General features: G+C 41.9%; 1 pseudogene across 1 annotated transcript in view; it reads left to right on the top strand.

The window, feature by feature from the left end:
- Positions 1-19879, top strand: part of LOC139917403 (junction plakoglobin a-like) — a 110308-nt pseudogene that overhangs the window by 86482 nt on the left and 3947 nt on the right. The window contains exons 10-15 of the transcript XR_013504980.1: positions 107-325; positions 7070-7222; positions 7638-7757; positions 9544-9690; positions 12216-12337; positions 18511-18553. The product of XR_013504980.1 is annotated as a junction plakoglobin a-like (transcript). The remainder of the gene's footprint in view (positions 1-106; positions 326-7069; positions 7223-7637; positions 7758-9543; positions 9691-12215; positions 12338-18510; positions 18554-19879) is intronic.

Consider the following 19879-nt stretch of genomic DNA (forward strand, 5'->3'; position numbering starts at 1 on the left):
TCATCCCAACCTCTCCATTCAAGTGCTCCTCCATCCTAATCTCTTAAATCTGTTCTATTCTATTCTACCCCCCCCCCCCCCCGCCCCCCCGCCCCCCCGCCCCCAGACCCTGGTGACCCAGTACGGCGGTGTGGAGGCGTTGATCCACGCCGTGCTGCGTGCCGGGGAGAAGGAGGACGTGGCGGAGCCGGCGGTCTGCGCCCTGCGCCACCTCACCTCCCGCCACCAGGACGCCGAGCTGGCCCAGAATGCCGTGCGGCTGCACTACGGCATCCCGGCCATCGTCAAGCTGCTGGGGCAGCCGCACTACTGGCCTGTGGTCAAGGTGAGGGGAGGGTGTGTGTGTGTGTGTGTGTGTGTGTGTGTGTCTCTCTCTCTCTCTTCTCACTCATTCCAGACACCAACATTTTTTTTTACATGATCCAAAACTCTTTTAGGATTCTCTTTTCTGTCTTCTGAATTCCATTCTCAGCTTGGCATCATCAAAGTAGATATAAATAAATTAGCAATTATTAAATGAAAACTGTTCCACTGTCTGTTCTAACCAGCCGGTGTCTGGTGGCTCTTTCCTGGGAAAAATCCTTTTTACGTTTCCGGTTTGTTTGGAATAAACAGAAGAAGAAGAACTGGGTAGTTAGCATGAGCAGCGATAGCCACCATGGCTGAACAGACAGAGAAAATAGAAACTCAAACTCTGCATCGACAGGAAATCCAAGCTCCTCCCACACTGTTTGATTGACAGGTGATCTCTTAACACTAAAGATGGAGACGAAATGAAAACAAAAAAACGAGGAACTTTACAACTTTAATTAAGGGATTTTTTTAAAAAGGAAGGGTGGAGAGAGAGATAATTTATGACTGAGATGACAAGGTTTGATGCTGGTAGGTGAGGAAGAGGAGAGAAGAAAAGAAAAGAGAGAGGAAAGGAAAGGAAAGGAAAGGAAAGGTGAGGCGGACTAATGGCGTCGACGTTGATACGATGTCAGCCAGTCGGAAGAGAGGAGATGACAGAGAGAGAGAGAGAGAGGGAGAGAGAGAGAGAGAGAGAGCGAGAGAGAGTGAGAGGTGTGTCTAGTTGTTATAGCACTGCTGCACCCTGAGGCAGAAACACGAGGCATAATAACACACACACACACACAAAGAAAGATCACACACTCGCATATAGAAAGAACACACAGAACAGCATCCATACACACAGCGTACACACACACACACACACACACACACACACACACAACAACACCCATACATCCACACACACACACACACACACACACAGCTCCCATGATCCTTCACTCCCGAAAACACTTCAGCTGTGACAACACCCGCTGGCTCGCTGTGTCCCTGGAGAGAGAGAGAGAGAGAGAGAGAGAGAGAGAGAGAGAGAGAGAAAGACATAGACAGAGAGAGAGAGAGAGACAGAGAGAGAGAGAGAGACAGAGATAGAGAGAGAAAGACACAGAGAGAGAGAGAGAGAGACAGAGAGAGAAAGACATAGACAGAGAGAGAGAGAGATAGGAGAGAGAGAGATAGAGAGAGAGAGACAGAGAGAGAGAGAGAGAGACAGAGAGAGAGAGAAAGACATAGACAGAGAGAGAGACATAGAGACAGAGAGAGAGAGAAAGAGAAAGACAGAGAGAGAGACATAGAGACAGAGAGAGAGAGAGAGACAAAGACAGAGAGAGAGAGAGAGAGAGAGAAAGAGAAAGACAGAGACAGAGAGAGAGAGAGAGAGAGAGAAAGAGAAAGACAGAGACAGAGAGAGAGACAGAGAGAGAGAGAGAGAGAGAGAGAGAGGATTGACAGTTCCTGGGATTCTGTCCAAGTATCTTTTTTTTTTTTTTTTTTGCAAATTATGTTGCATTGAATTAAAAAAGTTTGACTGTAAATGATAAAATTCAATAGCATTTTCTCTCTATTCGCAAACATTGTTTTTGTTCTTGCTCCATGTGGAGCTGCATTTTGTTGATAAAGAAATTAGGTGAAGAAAATGGATTTGTTTAGTCAATAATGAGTGAAAAAACTTTGGACGTCATGCATTTTTTTCTGTAAAATATCTGTCCACCTCCAGAAATGTGGAACCTGCTCTCTCAAGTCTCTGCTGCATAACATTACCTCATCTTTGTTAATGTTGTTCTTCACGTTTAATACATTGTAGTAGATGCATTAAGTTAATGACAGAGCTGGGGACTCGAGTCACATGACTTGGACTCACATCAGACTCAAGTCAGTTTTAATTGCTTGAGTCTTGACTTGATGCATGAAGAGAAGACTTGAGACTCGACTTGACTTGGGTTCTGGTGACTTGGGACTTGACTCTGACTTGTACTTTGATGACTTGAAAAGGTTTCTAAAGTCTTGACTTGAGATCTTGTGTTTGTGTAAATGACTCAGATTGAAAGTGATGAGATTTGTTCCAGCGGACGACTGAATTTAAATTCTGTTTTCTGAATTTGTATGGAATGATTGAATTTATTGAAGTTGAAACTGATTATAGAAATCAAACTCATGATGCTCTTACCAAGTTTTTATCCTATTAAAACCATATTGCATTGAAAAGTCCTAGATATTTAGTTTTCTTTAAGATATTAAATTGATACTTGACTGAGACTTGTGCCTCAAGAGACTGACTTGGTCACACCTCTGGTTAATGAATGTAATGTTACCAACTGTGAGTGTAATGCTAACATTACAGTGAAGGTCTAATCTTCCACATCATGGATGTTCCTTCAGTCCAGCTGCTGTTGTTTGGATTTCTTCTTCTTGGGTACTTTGGCCTCCAGCTCTGCTCATCATTCAGCACTGTGAAAGGACAATTTCGGTGGCGGATATTTTAAATTATGGTAACGCTTTATTTTCCAGGTCCACAATTTCCTAATAATTTCTTAGAAAGAAACTGTTAATTTCCTGGGAAGTTTCCTGGAATGAACCATGAAATTATGTAGTCGTTGGTAGTAATAGTAGTAGATGTAGAAACTGTCAGCAGTCTGGAGAGTCGATCAGATACTGAACATTTCTAAGAGTTTCCTAGACAGAACTGCAAAACTATAAACTATTTATTGGAAAAATAATAGGCAGAGGTCAATTATCAGAAGTCGTTATTCATATAATCACATAATATAGTTATTTGTTAAATTCTTAATTAGTTAATTTCTAATTTTCTATATAACTGCTACATCATTTCATGGTTCTGTCTCAGAAGAAATTGGAGGAACTACCACTGAACTCTTTCTCTATTTTCCCTGTAATTAGAAAATCATTTCATGGTTCTTTCCAGGAAACTTCCTAAGAAATTAACAGTTCCTTTCTAGGAAATTATGAGGAAATTGCGGACCAGGAAAATAAAGCGTTACCTAAATGATTTGTCCAAAGACTGGTTGAGCCTGGCATGTGCATCTGCTTTGCAATCCTCCTCATAGTGTAAATCAAATCCGGCCCGCCATGTGAATAAGGCGAATTTCTCTCTGGAATGAGCTAACGTTGGACATATTTCATGCTGTTCAAAGACGAAAACAAAGGAATGCTCTTGGCGAGACTGTAACGCACCGACTAATGGCCGTACAGCCACAACACAGGCTTATAAATGGGAGTGAAAGCACATGTTTTGGAAAGCCGTGCTGGTGGACGAAAGTCATTTATTCAACAGGAAATTGTATCGGAATTAGCTATTTTCATTCAACCTTTCTAATTCGATACGCCGTAATTTGCATAAAAAACATTTGGATGGAAACCCGGCTAATGTGTCCAATAAATCCCTTTATTTTCTCAGTAATTTTGCTTCAGAGACATGAAAGCCTCTTCTGTTCTTCTTCTGTGGTTGTTTGGTTTCCCGCTGTCTAAAGAAAGAGAGACTTGACGCTTTTATCCAGAATGTCTCTCAGAACAATGATCGTACTTTTAGCATGGTTGGCCCCAGTGGGAGTGGAAGCCCTAACCTTGGCAGTGTTAGTGCCATTGTGTGTGTGTGTGTGTGTGTGTGTGTGTGTGTGTGTGTGTGTGTGTGTGTGTGTGTGTGTGTTCATCTATCTACCATTAAGTGTATGGGGTTGTGAATATGTGTCTGTGTGTGTGTGTATGTGTGTCGAGTGTCATTATGTTTTTGCAGCTGAATCAGGCGCTAGTCATTTTCTCTTAGATAAGTTCCTCCACCCAGTCCCTAGACACACACACACACACACACACACACACACACACACACACACACACGCATCTGCATGTGCCCTGATCTGCTCTCTCTTCGCCTGAATTCATTCCAATTGGTTCAGAACACTTCACTGGATCTGTGTGTGTGTGTGTGTGTGTGTGTGTGTGTGTGTGTGCTTGCTTATCTGCCCATATCTATCTTTGAGTGTCTGTGGGCATGTGAATGTATGTGTATCTGTAAATGTGCATGGTTGTGGAAGATGTGGCGTGTGTGTATGTGTGTGCGTGTGTGTATGTGTGTGTTTGTGTGTGTGTGCGTGCGTGTGTGTCTGTCTTTCTGTTCATGCGCATGCTTGAAGATGTATGTAAGTGAGTGCATTCATGCGTGTGTGTATGTGTGTGCATGTATGTGTGTGTGTGTGTGTATGTGTGTGTGTGTGTGTGTGTGTGTGTGTGTGTGTGTCCCTCTTAGTCAGTTTCAGGGCTGCTGATCCAGAAGATACTAGAAGCCTCTTCACTGTCAGTCCAACATGACTCAGATTTTATCACTCGAATGTGCAAATTAAACTCAACTTTTTCATAAAATGTCAACTTTTACAGTTGATTTGCTCTGCTCACTACCCCCCCTCCCCCTGCCTGCCGTCTTCTACACACACACACACACACACACACACACACACACACACACACACACACCAAAGCATTCACACACACACATAGACAATGATTCAAAAATTCACTTTCACACACTCTTGCTCTCTCTCTCTCTCTCTTTCTGTCACCTACTAGAGTGAAATGGGGTCTCCGTTACTCTGTCACGCTCTTTCTCTCTCTTTGTGTCTCCTTCACTTGCACACACACACACACACACACACACACACACACACACACACACACACGCACACACACGCTCTCTCTCTATAGCAGAGCCCTGTCAACCCAGGCAGATTATATTAATGAACTGGGTATTGGTGTTTAATGACGTGGAATGGAGGATGGGCAATGTGACTTTATATAGGAATCTTACAGAGAGAGAGAGAGAGAGAGAGAGAGAGAGAGAGGCTGCATTACAGAGCTTAGTGGAGAAAGGAAAGATGGGGGAGAGAGAAGCATGGAAAATAGGAATTATCAGAGAGATGGATGATTAGAGAAAGAAAGTTCCAAAAAACGAATTTTGGTATCTGGAAAATCACACTCTTGTGACCGCCTTCACTGTACACTGTCGTCCTCCCATCTTCTTCATGGTTATGTTTATTGTTTTCATTAAAGCGGTCGTCACATTTACATACACACACAAAATGCGATTATAAGACATTAAGACAAGAATGTGAGTGAGGCAGCAGCATACTCTGATTATGCAATTATGCTGTATGTGAGTAAATAATCGCAGTAAAACATGTGAAGGCCACACAGAACATGTAAACACCTTCATCACATTTCTCTAAGCGTGATCAAGTTGGGTCAGGTGCAGTTTGTGATGTCGCTCATGTCGTCCTGTCAGTGTGTTGTCACGTCTGTTGTCACATGTCCAGTAGACCGGGTTATTCATCAAGGTTTCACTTTATAGAATCATGTAAATCTCACTGTTGTACTTTACCATGTGGCCTCTGATTCCTGCTGTGATTGATGCTCTGATCGGCCTAAAACACAAAGCAGGGCTGCAACAGAGGAGAGCGTCCTATCCCTATGAGTAGAGACACCGTAGATCTGCCCAAATTACATTCTGGTTCCGGGTTCGGACACTTCTCCACCCACAAGAAGTGACAAATCGAAAATTAAGAGCAAAATACAATCCCGGTGTCCGGACCCTGGACTTTGGGTGACATGACACCCAAATGATGTGTTCAGCGTCAGTGCGAGAGGGTGACCGGGCTTGAAATGGAGAAACGAGACATCCTACGTTTGATGACATCATACGTTGCCTTGGATACAGAGACGCTACGGTAACACTTTACAATAAGGGCACATTAATTAAGGGTTAGTTAATGCTTAATAAGCATTAACTAACCCTTAATTAACAGTTAACTAATGTGTCATAATAATTTACTAATGGTGTTCATGTTAACTAAGGTATTAATTTATACATTATTTAATAGTTTATAAAGATGACTTAAATAATGTATAAATTAATACCTTGATATATAATGTATAAATTAATACATGAACACCATTAGTAAATGATTACCAGACACATTAGTTAACTGTTAATTAAGGGTTAGTTAATGCTTATTAAGCATTAACTAACCCTTAATTAATGTACTCTTATTGTAAAGTGTTACCGACGCTACTGTCTCACAGAAAGCCCAGATGCGCTTGACCATCTATTTTCACCGATCGGATGAAAACAGATCTGTATATCATACGCAAAACACGTTTGTGCCTCAATATCACAGCAACAACATTTTTTTTCCCCAAATCTGCCATATTGCACCAACCCTACAAATTCATCATCCGCCATTTTACCCAAATCTTGCTTTGGGTCTGGGAAATACCTTCTCCTTTCTCTCACAGACAGTGCTTCCTGGTTGAGTGCGAGGCTCCAGCGCTCGTGTTTTCATTGGCTACACAGAATGTCAATCAGCGACACGAGTCATGAGGAGGCGACGTCACCGCTAGCACCATTTTAGTAGAGTTTGTTGTTAAGATGCAGATGTCAGTTTTAGTCCCTCATGCCTCCAGTTTGTGCTGACGTCAGATTACAGAGATGAAGACTTTACAGAAGCTCCTTTGTTCGATTCTGATTGGTCGTCCGTTTCCTTTGCTTTCTCCGCCCCTTTCGTGTGCAACAGGTAGGGATGAAACCCTGGTAGAGGTTTCCCACATCTGGGCCCGGGACCTCCTGTTGAGAAACACCACTGTAAAGTTCATTGGTTGTCTTTGATGTACGCTGGTCTCTTAAGTCCCGCCCCCTCTGTCCTCTCCTCAGGCGACGGTTGGTCTGATCCGGAACCTGGCGCTCTGCCCGGCCAATCAGGCGCCACTGAGGGAGGCGGGAGCTATCCCGCGATTGGTCAACCTGCTGCTGAAGGCTCACCAGGACACACAGAGACACGCCTCCTCCGCTCAGCAGACGTACCAGGTCTGGAAAACACACACACACACACACACCCATTCACACACACACACACACACACACACACACACACATTCACACACACACACACACACACACACATATATACACACACATATACTGTATATTGACACATGCATGGAAACACACATATGTTAGACAGGAAAACGCATACAGGTATGCATGTATATGCATATGTATACCACAGGTATGCACACATACACACATACAAGTACACACACACACACACACACGCACACAGTTGCCTGTATCCCCATTCGCATACCTATCATGTCTCTCTCTAAATTAAAACCATATCAGTTAAGCTACAAGAATAATTCACTCCATTAAAGCTCTCTCTCTCTCTCTCTCTCTCTCACACACACACACACACACACACACACACACACTCTGTTTTCAGGATGGGGTTCGTATGGAGGAGATAGTGGAGGGCTGCACAGGAGCGCTTCACATCCTGGCCAGAGACCCGATCAACAGAGGAGAAATCGCCAGCATGCAGACCATCCCGCTGTTTGTACAGGTACACACACCACACACACACACACACACACACACACACACACACACACACACACACACCCCATCCACTCATTGAGGGATGAAGGAGGTGGGAATCTACTCCCCATGAAGGTTCATTGATGTTTAGATCTGGTGGTTCGAGAGGCCATGGAAGGCGTTTCACTTAAAGTAAAAATCCCCCCTGAAACTCTTCAACACTGGTAAAACAGCTATAGGCAAAGCACCTTACACTTCTGGGTCCATTTTGTTGTTTGGTTTATTTTTATTTCTCACGCATATAACTGGCCAAGCGATGTAACATCACCTGAAGATATATCCAGTGCAGCTGCAATGGAGTTTGATAGTAGAAACTTTTTCAGCTATCTGAAAACAACACAGTTTTCTTTCAAGCATGAAAAAACAGTAAAAGCATGAGTTGTTCCTAAAATAAGCAAGGTGCTGAACATGTGCCTGAAGGCAAAGCAGTCATCATTAAAATTCAAAATACTTAAAATATTCAACTGAATAAATCAAGTTTTGTTTTTCTCAGCATTCAAAACAAGTTTCAAATGACATAAGATAGCTCATACTGTGTTACAAAGCTGTGGGGCTTTTGAAGGCTTCAACAAGGTTAGCAGCTTAAGTGATTGTGTCATCAGGATAAAGATGAAGCTTAGCATTAGACACATTTTGGGCTAGATTACTTACATAAATGGTAAATAGAAGTGGGCCAAGCACAGAACCCTGGGGCGCTCCTTTGAAGTGAAACCATCAGATTTAGTTCAAAGATAGTAAAGAGTTTACAAACCACAGTTTGAGCTGAGGAGTCCTGTACTGAGCAAACTCTTTTAAGAAAAGCATGATCAGTGGTAAAAGCTTTGGAAAGACACAATGTTGATTATTGTTTAGGGAAATGTAATTTATTTCCTTCATTGCTGCCATTATTGCACTGTGATGTTTCCTGATACCTGATTGACTGTGTAATAAAATATTATTTGAGTACAGGAATTAGTAGAGTTGCTCCCTAAGATCACTAAATCTCAGAAATAGGCCTATAAGTATTAGACGGTAGGATCTCCCTCTTTTAACAAAAGAAGATCATAAGTGGTTTTCCAAATCCTTGGCATTGCATTAGATTCAAGGGTAAGTTAGAGATAGATAGATAGAAAGATAAGTTAGAGGATCAGCGATGGCATTGGCTGCCGATTTCAGAAAGCCCGGGTCCTGCACAGCAGGGGGAGTGAAGCTCTCCCCCAAAGCGTTCCCCGGGGGTCCATCAGCGTGGGATCGCACCGGAGAGCCAGAAGAAACAGAATCAAACAGAGCCACTCATTAAAACAATCCAACATTTCAATCTTATTATACACAGCAGCAGAATCCTTGAACACACGTAAAGGCAATTCGGGAGAGTTTACAATTTGCAGACAACTTAATATCTTTCCATTATTTTCTGGATCATTTTGATTATCTGTGGTGACAGATAGGTAAAAGTCTGACTTGACCTTTGTGATAGAAGAAGCACATTTGTTTCTAAGTTGCTTCGGCAGCAGCGCAGTCAGAGTCCAGACTTCTTGGTTTTACCAGGGTGCATCAGAAAGCTCAGGTGAAACCTGCACGTTACCTCTTGACTGTATGTGGAGACTGTATTAAAGATCTGTAAAGAAAACAAAGCCGTCATAAAAAAAAAAATTCCAGGGAGATTCAGCATCTGGAATGTGTTTGGGTTGTGTGTGTGTCTGTGTGTGTGTGTGTGTGTGTGTGTGTGTGTGTGTGTGTGTGTTGTGTGTGTGTGTGGTTGTGTGGTCCAGCTGCTGTACTCGTATGTGGAGAACGTGAAGCGAGTGTCGGCCGGGCGTCTGTGTGAGCTGGCGTTGGACAAACAGTCAGGCTGCATCGACGCAGAGGGAGCTTCAGCTCCGCTGATGGAGCGCTGCACTCTAACAACGAGGGAATCGGTACGTCTCTCTCTCTCTCTCTCTCTCTCTTCTTACTCCTCTCTCTCTCTCTCTCTCTCTCTCCCTCTCACTCTCTCTCTCTCTCCTCTCTCTCTCTCTCTCTCTGTCTGTCTCCCTCTCTCTCTCTCTCTCTCACTCTCTCTCTCTCTGTCTCCCTCTCTCTCTTCTCTCTCTCTCCTCTGTCTCTTTCTCTCTCTCTCTCTCTCTGTCTCTCTCTCTCCTCTCTCTCTCTCTGTCTCTCCTCTCTCTCTCTCTCACTCTCTCTCTCTCTCTCTCTCTCTCTCTCTGTCTCTCTCACTCTCTCTTCTCTCCTCTCTCTCTCTCTCTCTCTCTCTCTGTCTCCTCTCTCTCTCTCTCTGTCTCCTCTCCCTGTCTCTTTCTCTCTCTCTCTCTCTCCTCTCTCTCTGCCCTCTCTCTCTCCTCACTCTCTCTCTCTCTCTGTCTCCCTCTCTCTCTCTCCCTCTCTCTCTCTCTCTCTCTCATCTCTCACTCTCTCTCTCTGTCTCCTCTCTCTCTCTCTCACTCTCACTCTCTCTCTCTCTCTCTGTCTCTCTCTCACTCTCTCTCTCTCTGTCTCTTTCTCTCTCTCCTCTCTCTCTCTGTCTCTCTCTCGCTCTCTCCTCTCTCTCTCTCTGTCTCCCCTCTCTCTCTCTCTCTCTCTCTCTCTCTCTCTGTCTCCCTCTCTCTCTCTCTCTCACTCCTCTCTCTCTGTCTCCCTCTCTCTCTCTCTCTCTCTCTCTGTCTCTCTCTCTCACTCTCTCTCTCTGTCTCTTTCTCTCTCTCTCTCTCTCTCTCTGTCTTTCTCTCTCCCTCTCTCTCTCTCTCTCTCTCTCTCTCTCTCTCTCTCTCTCTCTCTCTCACACACACACACACACACACACTGTTACAGCCAGTCCTGTAAAATAAATATATGTTAATAAATGTTAATCATTTGCTATTGTCTTACTGTAATTACCCATGGTTAAACACATCAACAACAAAAACAACAAAACAGATGCAATGTGTTTTATTACTTACCGTACTCACTGAAATATGTTCCTCGCTGTTTGGAAAGTCCTGGTAATGAGAAACACCATTAAGTTAGTTTCCTTTTCATTAAGTCGAGAAGATACCAAGCTATGGGGTGAACTAGTGAATTAATCTTTGACTGTGTTTTCTCATTTTAATGCTGTACATAAAACAATTATTGAGAAATCCACCCTAAAACATTTAACACTTAAAAAAAACAACTATTGGTGATGTACCTCATACCCCTGGATCCATTTTGCTGTTTATTGGTGTGAAAATAGACTCAGACAACATGATGCTCCAGCAGCTACGATGGAGTCTGATATGAGAAAATGTTTCAGGATGTAAAACATCAGCGGTAAACGTCAGGTTTTGGTGTCAGTCCCTCAGAATCAAAGAGCGAGGGCTTCTTTCTAGAGCCGCCATTTTGCACCGAGAGACGTTCAACAATCATACAGGGAGAAATCCATCATAGAAGAGGAGAGAGACCAGTTTCTCCACCCACAGGAGCAGGAGAGAGACCAGAATGCACTGCAGCATCAGGACAGGGTGGGGTTTTGAGGAAGATGGCGATTCAAACTCACTCTCTCGCTCTCTTCACCTATACGTAAATCCACAAATGGAACAAGTTCACGCCCTTTCTCTGGGGGTTGTTGAAAGGCATTCTGGGAAATGTAGGAAATCACTAACTGAAGCAGAAGTAGACGAGGCAGGTTGAGGGAAAGTGGGTTCACCAAAAAAAATAATAATAATAATAATCCAACGTTACAGAAATGCATTGAACATCACAGATTGATGATACAGTATTTAACAGACATATAGGGCTACACACACACATACACACACACACACACACATACAAATGTATATACATATTCATATATGTATATATATACCAAGGGTAGGATCGTGCACACACACACACACACACACACACACACACACACACACACACACGTGCATAGGATAGGATCACACTTGTACTTAAGTGAATATATGAGAGCATGCACACACACACACACAATAAAAAAACCTAATATAAAAACACAATAAAGACATAAAAGAATCACCACATCATATGAAAAAAATGTCAGTTGATGGGACCAAACAGGGAGTCACTAGCTCAATATCTTGATATGTAATAAAAAGTCACTCATCAGTACAAAATGTGACGTTCTTATGCAGACATTAGGCAGCATCTTCTCATATGCAAATGAAACCATCTAAACAGCAGCTGAGATCAATGAAGCGGGTCAATAAATCCGTTTTGTCCAGCAGGGGGAGTTTAGTTTGCAGCCACAGTTAAAAACAAAACAATAAACAACAGTAACATTACAGAGGACACCACAAGTACAACCATACAGTAACCAGGGTCAAAGGTTACAGTGTATAGGAAATATAAGATATGTGAACTGTGCAAAGTGCTCAAGTGGAGAGAAATCACAATGCGGATAAATGAGTCTCCGTCTCTCTTACTTTATTAACTTGTAAGTGACTGATGTCCCGTCTCCCTGCAGCCACCTACGCTGCGGCGGTGCTGTTCCGCATTTCGGAGGATAAGAGTTCGGACTACAGGAAGAGAGTTTCGGTGGAGCTCACACACTCTCTCTTCAAACACGACCCCGCCGCCTGGGAGATGGTGAGACCCGCCGTGTGTGTGTGTGTGTGTGTGTGTGTGTGTGTGTGTGTGTGTGTGTGTGTGTGAGAGAGAGAGAGAGCTGCACAATACTACAGAGAAGGACAATAAACAATTATAAGCTGATTAATGTAAGGTACAAGCAGGGTGGTTGTTGCTCAAAGATGCAGTAGTTTGAATATAATAATAATAACAATCATAATAATAATCATAATAAGCTTTATTTATATAGCACTTTTAGAAACACAGTTGCAAAGTGCTTTACAGTCAAAATAAAAGCAAGTCCAGAGACAATAATAAGTACTAAAAGAGAAACAGCAACAGTAAGATGGAAAAATAAAAGGCAAAAAAAGAGGAAAAAACAACATAATAGATAGATAGATATAATTGTATTAATGTGTCACTCCTCAACAAACAAGTCAAACAAAGCAACAAACACAATAACCCCAAAAAAAAAGAAAGTTGAGGACCACTCATCAAGAGTTACGAGACACAGGCTAAAAACAATACACATAAAAAAAAGATACTAGAATATATATAACATATACACATATACACATACATATATACACATATAACATAATAAACAAAACAGGGAAAACAGTATAAAAGCAACAAAAAAAGAGTAATCAAGGATCCTAAACAGACTTAAAACAGGAGAATAAAATGGTGACATAAAAGTAGAACAGAATATAAAACGGCCTTCTTAAACGTGTGGGTTTTGAGAAGGGATTTAAAAGATAACACTGAGTTTGCTGAATAGAAATAAGCTGATGAATGAAGCGTAACAATTCCTTGGCTGTAACTCAGTGGGATAAACAGCTTCTTGTGTTTAAGGTTGCTGGTTTGAACCCGAGCTCTCTCAAGTGTTTCCACGTTATTGTTGTCAGTTTTGTGGACACTTCTAGAAATAAGATGATGAACAGGCGCGAGGAATAGCTCAGCAGGACAAGCAGCTGCTTCATCCGTCACAACCTGACAGTGTGAGCGTCGGTTTGATGCCTGATGGGGGAGAAATGTTATCGCTAAAACCGGTCTGCAGTGTCCTTAACAAGAAATACACAGCATGTAACTTCTGGTCCTGCAGGCAGTTCCAGAGAAATACATAACAGACATGCAGTTAGATAGACATGTACAATATGTAGACAGAGATACTATTCACTACCAGTCAACAGTCTGGTCCCACCTGACTGAATGTTCTGTGTTTTTCATTCTCTTGAAGCCATTTTGATCTAAAGGCTTCTGCTTAAATGCTTGAAATGAGTTTCTTAGACAAATATAAACAGTAAAGTTGATCCTATGTATGAATTTCTTTCCAACGCCTTTGTCTTTCCATCAAGGCAAAGGGCGGCTACTTTTTTTTTTTTTTTTTTTTGCAAACTATTTTTATTGAAAACAGTTTCAAACAACATAACAATGAGCATGTGGGTGTACATTTTAGAATTTTTTTTACCATGGAAAAGAAAAAAAGACAGTAAGGAACACTCACAATATACACATAAAAAAAAAAGAAGAAAGAACAGAAGAAAAAACAGCAAAGGTACAAAACCCCAAGAACCCAAACACACCAACATTTACACACCCTGCCCTGGCTCAGTAAGAAAAGGGCGGCTACTTTAAAGAATCGAAAATATAAGATAGTTTGGATTTTTTTTTTAGCACTTTTTTGTTCACTGCGTAATTCCATTTGTGTTATTTCATAGCGTTGATGTCTTTACTGTTATTCTAAAATGTGAAAAATAGCAAAAATAAAGAAAAATGCAGTGTGTCCAAACTTTTGACTGGTAGTGTAATTGACAATATGTGAAGAGACAAATGCCAAATCTAAGACGCTATATGTAAAGCGATCAACAATACGTAGACAAACATATTATATAGAATTAGACTCATCATTGGTACCAATTACAGACCACATTTGGAGAAGTTCCACACAAGAGTACAATGTTTACCCCTACTGGTAGGCAGTGGACACATCACGCAATGGCAAAACATTTCCAACTTTATTGCTAAAACCTCAACGCAACTTGCCGTGTTGGTAAAACTTCTTTTCTCTTTCATAAGCCTTATCCTCAAAGTCCCCGGGAGGTTTTCTAGCGCTCCAGCTGAACCGAACCGTCCCACGCCCTCAAACACATCCCGGGGTCCGTGTCGACGACCGGGCCCCCCTTCGCTCTCGGCGCTCTTCTCCGAGAGCTTTTCAGTCTTTCCTCTTGGGGGTTCCGCTTTCAAAAACTCTTCATCTTACTCTTGAGCTTGAACCCGTAAACCTCAGAGCTTTCGTGTCGCTGTCGCCGACGCTTTGAGCGACTGGGTCGCGCTGGTTCAGAGAATCATTTCTTACCTAGGAGCTTTCGAATCTTTACTTGGGACGCTGGCTTCAAATGTCGCTAAGTTACTCTGGGCTTGAACCCACAACCTCTTAAGTTTTTGTGCAGCTGTACAACGGTGTGAGTCACTGGCGACCTCAGAGTGGGAAGTGGGCCTAACCCTTCAACCCAGAACCTCAAACTTTAAAGTAGCTGTGCAGCTCTTTGCGCCGCTGGGTCGTCCCGCAAGAGACAGAGTGTTTTTTCTTAGAGTTCTTCTGTCTTTGCTTTGCTTGGGACATCGGCTAACCTAAGAGTGGAAAGTGTCCCTAAAACTTGAGCCCAGAACGTCAAAATACATAGACAGCCGGGAGCCACTTGGTCATACTGCTTGAGAGAATGATTTTTTTTCCCCAGAGCTTTTCGATCTTTACTTGAGACGTTGGCTTTCAAAAGCTCCTGGCAACCTAAGAGTGGAAAGTGGGCCTGACCCTTGAACCCAGAAAGTCAGCATGTGTCCTGACAGCTTCCGCAGCACTTTGAGCCACTGAGTCATATTGTTTCTGAGCTTGTTTTCTGAGAGCTGGATGCCCGGCGACTTTGTGTATCTGCAACGTCTCTGGATAGTGGCTCTCTCAAGGAAAACAACTTAAAGTCGAGATGAAACGGCATTTCGAGAGCGTCTAACTTCCGTATCGTGACGTATTTCCGAGTGAAACAGGAAAGACAGGCGGGACGTAACGTTGGGAGGAATTTGATTTGAACGTTGAAAAGTGGGCGTGTCATAACACCCGAAGACACACCAAAGTACTGTGCTGTTGCTAGCTAGCTAACGCTAATGAATGTTAGCTCTGTGCGCTAAAAGTTGAAGATTGATTGATGGGTGGATGTCATGATATTATTGGTTGAAATTGGTTATGGGCATGCTTATTGCATTATTGAATTTTGATATAAGAATACAAAGAAATTGATTTTTTTTTTTTTTTTTGGCATATATTGTTAAATAGGTGCACAATATGACCGGGGATGTGATCTAAAAGGGTTAAAAAGGCATTTTTCATTTCATCTTGACTTTAAGGTTAGGACCGGGGTTGTGAACTACAACCTCAAAGAGTTCTTGAGACAGTTTATTCCTCTGAGCTACTGTGTGGAAGTACAGCGTAGCGTTGGATGAGATCATTTCAATTTCCTCTCAGTTCTATATCTCAAAACAAACATTTACTCCAGGGGACTTTAACATAAAATCCGCTGACTTCTGACTAATTGCTGATCCTATTAAGACATGCAGCCACAGATTATGGCTTTTACTATCTCACGCTCTGATATAATACAATCCTCTCTGAGAGCTTTTCAGTCATTTCTCTGCGTGTCAGATTTGAAACCTTAACTTGAATTTAAGAGTGAAAGTTCAAGACTTGACCTTTTAACTGCTATTTTGTAACTGCTTTTCCCCTTATATTGTTGTCCAAGTATCCATGTGTTATTGGTTTCACTCATAGTGTGTATCATATACACACTATGAGTGTACATGTATCATTACTATTGCTCAGGAGTCAATACAGGTGTACAAACCAATACCCCCCTCACAAACATACACACGCATGCACACACACACATACACACACATGCACGCACGCACGCACACACACACACACTCACATTTTTTGCTTTTATTTTGATATTATTATTGTTATTATTGTTGTTGTTGCTTATATATATTTTGTTATTATTAGTTTGCCATCACTTTTATGTAGTCATATTATTTTCTGTATGTTATTTTTGTTTTTCTCTATAACATTGTGACATTTTAACATTTTTAGGTGGAGGCTTCAAAATAAGCCCATTGGGTTTTCTGCCTCTCCCTGCACTGTATATTATTTGTTGTCTTTGTCATTTGTGTGTTTTTTAAATTGTGCAAAAATGAAACTAAACTAAAACTAAACTGAAAACAGCCAGAGTTCAGCCCATGACTTCTTCAGCTGCCTGTACACTGACAGAGGAAGTCCAATCGCTTTGAAGTCGCACACTGAATGCTTTCCAGTGGTTTCTCCTGGCTGTGGGCTCGATGGTTAAAACATGAGGTCGGGTGAACCTAGCATCTTGCGTCATCGCTCCTCGCAGTGAGCTAACACATAACACAGCTCGCAGGCTTGTTCTCTGAGAGGATTTGTTTCCCTGCTGGCTCTCAAACGAGATCTAGACTTCAAGGAGGATTAACACTGAGGATCGAACACCATCTCCAAAACTTTGTCTTCATATTGTGGCCGGTAAAAATGTATCCTCTTACATTTTATATAAATTACAATAATTTTTAACACTGTAATACTTTTTTATACATATTTAGTACCAAGCGGCGCTTATGTGGCATGAGAACAAGACAAAGTACAAATGAATAAATAATATCAAGCTAGCTGTTTTGCTGCCAGCGAATAAAGTTGTGCGTCATCAAAATATGGGAAACACTTTGTAGTTTCAGATCCGCATCTACAAAAGAATATTTAATTGATTTTATTTGACTATGAATGGCTTGTTGGTGGGAAAGAAATCTAACAAATAGTAGAGTTATAGCATTATAAACAACTTAAGTGTTATTCCATGTCATTCCATTTATTTATATATATTTTTTTTTAATTAAGTATATTTTAGAATCGAAACTGTGATACTCAAGTAAGTCAAAATATGGGGAATTGTCACAACATCAGTATATCCTTCTTCTCTTTCTCAGCGGCCAGCAGTGTAAGACTGTGGCTGTACTGGTCTGCTCCCAAGTGTGTAAATGTGTGTAAATGTCTGAATGTGAAGCAGGGTGTCAACGGAAAAGAGAAATAATAAATAAAGGATAAATAAAGGTTCGAAAAATAGAGCAAAAATGGAAGAGTGAGGGAACACAGCGGTTTTATTGAAGCTTCGGCTGAGTAAAAGAAAGAAAACAGCTTAAAGAGAACAGCGCCTGTACATCTAGCAGACGGTCCTGTTCTCTCACACACACACACACACACACACACACTACGTGCACACAATTTTATATATTACATACACACACACACACATGCAAGTACAGACTCTCATCTGTGTTTCTCACACACCTGCATGCAAACACCGATTCACAAACTGTTCTCTCTCTTCTTTCTCTTACATACACACACACTCATCTCTCTTGCTCACACATACATGCATGCATAGACACTTTCTCTATCTCTCTCTTACACACACACACACACACACACTTCACATATACTGTACATGCATGTGCACACACATCTGTTTTTTCTCAACACACACCTGCACACACTTTAATCTCTCTCCCTCTGGCTTTGTCTCGCTCACTCTTTGTTCTTCTCTCTCTCTCTCTCTCTCTCTCTCTCTCTCTCTCTCTCTCTCTCACACACACACACACACACACACACACACACACACACACAGAGTCTCACCCATCTGTCCTGCTGCCTTTCCCTGGCCTACTACAAGTGTCCCTACAGACTACAGACAAGTGTGTGTGAGAGAGAGATCAGATATGAATGCTAATATCTAGTTTAAGACACAAGAGACTTTTCCCTCCCACCTGTCTTTCTCTCTGCCCCTGTCCACACACACACACACACACACACACACACACACACACACACACACATCCGTATCTCTGCCGGTTTCAAATACTTTATTGGCATGACTGCTTAAACAGAAACAATATTGCCATAGCAGTGTACAAAATTAGATTCCATTTAATAAATTACATTTCAAAATGAGCAACGGTTTATCTACACAACCGCAGTTATTTGTTTTCCATTGATTATTCATTAATGAATTCCTCTCTCTCTCTCTCTCTCTCTCTCTCTCTCTCTCTCTCTCTCTCTCTCTCTCTCTCTTCAGGCCCATACTGCAGTTCCTTTGGAGCCTAGCTACCTAGCTGATGGTGAGTTTTCTTCTACTACTATTACTATTACTATTACTACTACACTGCTACTAAAACTCATCCATTTGTCTGTTGCACCAGTGAATTATGGTTTGCTGCCCATTAGATTATTTAATTGAGAACATAAACATAAAACTCAAAATCTATTCTATATATTCAAAATTAAAAAAAAATGAATTTACACCTTCATCAGAGCATCAAGATCATATCAAGCCCTTTTATATACGCTGTGCAAATTAGTGTAACAAGCCGCACTGATTGATGTGTATCTACCTTACATATTGTGGTAACCTATTGAGTTTGATTTTGTATTTTTTCCCTTTTTTTTTCTGTGTATTGTATACTCACTGTAGGTGCTTCCTATTCACGGCGCTGCCCCGGCAGGTGCGGCTTGTTACACTAATTTGCACAGCGTAAAAAAAAAAAGTAAAAGGGGTTGTGGCTTGATCTGACCTTGATACTCTGATGAAGCTGTGATACCGAAACACGTTAGCAGCCATGGCCAAAAAATAAATTGGTGAAAATGAGGTGACATCTTTTTGTCATGTTTTTTCATTGTAATATTGGTGTGCTGCTTTTTATCAACTTCGCCTTTTTGCGAGGAAGCGCACCTGTATCTATTCTGTTCTGCAGCGGAAGTTCAAACATTACAAGTGAGGTAATTAGCTCGATAATTCTCACTTTTTCCATTATGAGATTTGTGTGAGCGCATGTTGGGTCTCGCTTCTACTGCAACATCCACCCCGCTGTGTGGAGACTCGGCTTTAAAGACACGCCCCCTTCCTGGTCCCCTGGGTGCCTCCAACATCAAACAGCCCCCACCCCCCCCCACCCCTTCTCCTCCATCACATCTTTCACAACTTCACAGAAGGGGGCGAAGGCCTAAAACAAGCAGCACAGGCTCATTAGATAGATGCCTCCGGGGGAATTTCAGTTGTCACAGCAGAAACACACACTTGAGACACAGCAAACAACATGAGACGACGTTATAATGAAGTAAAATAAAAAAAAAAAGTAAAATAAAAATGCAGTACAATCACTCAACCTACAGTATAAACATATTGAGAGAACATATTAGTATTCTTGTCTTGTACCCCTGCAACATCAGCGCCATGACTGTTCACACACACACACACACACACACACACACACACACACACACATACACACACATGATATGAGGCAATCATGCAGGTAGACCCCCTGCTGTTGATGTAATAGACTTGGGCTCAAAGCTGCTACACCATAGTGGGTGTGCAAATATGTATGTGTGTGTGTGTGTGTGTGTGTGTGTGTGTGTGTGTGTGTGTGTGTGATATCCCGTGG

Source organism: Centroberyx gerrardi, chromosome 7 (genome assembly GCF_048128805.1).
Source record: "Centroberyx gerrardi isolate f3 chromosome 7, fCenGer3.hap1.cur.20231027, whole genome shotgun sequence".
In the NCBI taxonomy this organism is placed as follows: Eukaryota; Metazoa; Chordata; class Actinopteri; order Beryciformes; family Berycidae; genus Centroberyx; species Centroberyx gerrardi.